The sequence below is a fragment of the Berghia stephanieae genome, chromosome 2 (genome assembly GCF_034508935.2).
Source record: "Berghia stephanieae isolate SIO BIC M18660-M18661 chromosome 2, UCSD_Bste_1.3, whole genome shotgun sequence".
Lineage (NCBI taxonomy): Eukaryota > Metazoa > Mollusca > Gastropoda > Nudibranchia > Aeolidiidae > Berghia > Berghia stephanieae.
In genome coordinates, this window is record NC_088361.1 from 83027029 (window position 1) to 83029114 (window position 2086).

Consider the following 2086-nt stretch of genomic DNA (forward strand, 5'->3'; position numbering starts at 1 on the left):
TTTTGTTTTTTTTAGAGGGGTTTTTGGCATTTTATTTTGGTTGTTTTTTATTTTTTTGTTGTTTTTTTGGCATTTTATCTTGGTTGTTTTGTTTTTTTTTTGTTTTTGTTTTTTTTTGGTGTGTGTTTTTTAGGGTTTTTTTTTTTTTGTTATTTTACAAACTACGTTTTTTTTGCATATTGCCAATCTAAAGTCTCTTCTGTGCCATTTTATTATTGATTCTTTTCATTTAATATATGGAGGTTTAAAATATTATGTCCATTTGAGAGTGTGATATACAGAATAAGAGAGAGAGAGAGAGAGAGAGAGAGAGAGAGAGAGAGAGAGAGAGAGAGGGGGGGGGTAGGGGAGGGAGAGGAGAGAGAGAGAGTGTGTGTGTGTGTGAGTAGAATGAATTGGTCGGAAAGATGAAGATGCGCCAAGAGCCTCATGGTTGAGGATACATTGCGCTCTATAAGAGACTATTGCTATTGTTGTTATTATTATTATTATTATTATTATTATTATTATTATTATTATTATTATTATTATTATTATTATTATTATTATTATTATTATTATTATTATTATGGCTTTAAACATGAATATGCTATACAATGAAAACCGATTCAATCCTAACATCAGAGATATAAATTTTGAAACCCGAAAAGTATTCAACATTATGGTTTAAAAAAAAATTCCTTTATCAAAAATCCGAGAGCGATCATTTTCATTTATATTGTCTTTTAATTTGCATTTTACTCGTAGACGATTTTCTTCTTTTTTTCTTTTTCAATGGATTGGCAGATCCGTGACGTCATACACAGCACATGGGATGACTCGCAGCTTGATCCAATGGACGTAATGTGTTTTTCTTTTCTGTTAACTCAATGCGTTAAATTCCGACCAATTTATGGTCCGACTCAAATATATATAAAAGGGGACAACTCAAAATAGTTGTCGACTGCAAAGATAATGAAAGAGTTGTATCCCTTGGATTTCATTGGCGTCTGTTGTCTATGGATATCGTAGCTATATTATATAGGAGTAGAAACAGCTCCTTTGGATTACAGTTAAGCCGGTTTTTGCTGTAAATGTGACCTGTCGCCTCAAAACGGTATTATGTCGCGATGACTTATAAGCTCCAATTTGAATCTTAACTCTCTCCTTACAAGCTATTTTCAGAATTTTACCCGAAACTTCATACCCACACAACACAAAAAGATTTCTCAAACAAAATAGTAACGAGTATATTCTATATTTTGTTCAGAAAAATGAGCTCTCCAAAATGTTAATACTATAAGAAAATTAAATCTGAAAAAGAAAACTGTAACGAATGTGGCGATATTTCCTATGGGTGGTAAGGAGAGGGTTAAGTAAAACATAAGTAACTTAAGTTTATTACTGAGAACAATGGACGCAGTTTTTTTTTAAATAGACAAAAACTAAATTTTCAAATTTCGTTTCATTATTATTTCAATTTGACATCTAGTCCATCCCGACATGATACCGGTTGAGGTGATGGATCACATTTAGAAAATAGACCCACTTGTTCTATGACATCCATCAATGACGTAATTTCAGTAATTGATGTCAATATCCTATAATAATTAAATGTTATCCACTCATAAGCACATCGTTTGTGTTGTTTTCTTTCCCCTTTGTTTCAACGGGTTATGGGGTTAAGTCACTTTGTTTGTTTGTTTTTAAGGGTTTTACGGCGCTTGCAACACATTTAGGTTATATCAGCACCAGTAAAAAGGAAGAAAATGGGATAGTAAAAAGTTCTAGAATTACAATTAAAGCACCCAAGAAAAAGTAAGACATAGGGGAACTGGGAACAAATAGGGATCAGATGTGGATTCCAAGAGCATACCACCAATGTACTTAAGTTTGAGATCACCTATAAGTCTCATCCGGACACAAGCACAAAATCCAACAAAGAGGAATACACTCAAATGCTTAGATTTTACATTCAAAATAACAAATATACTAACAGAGAGATGATTTACAAGGAAAAAAATATCATCTCCCAAAACAATAGCTATGCATTTGACTGTTTCCCTCCCAGCTAGGACTCCGGCCAGGGCGAGGTCAAAACCAAGTA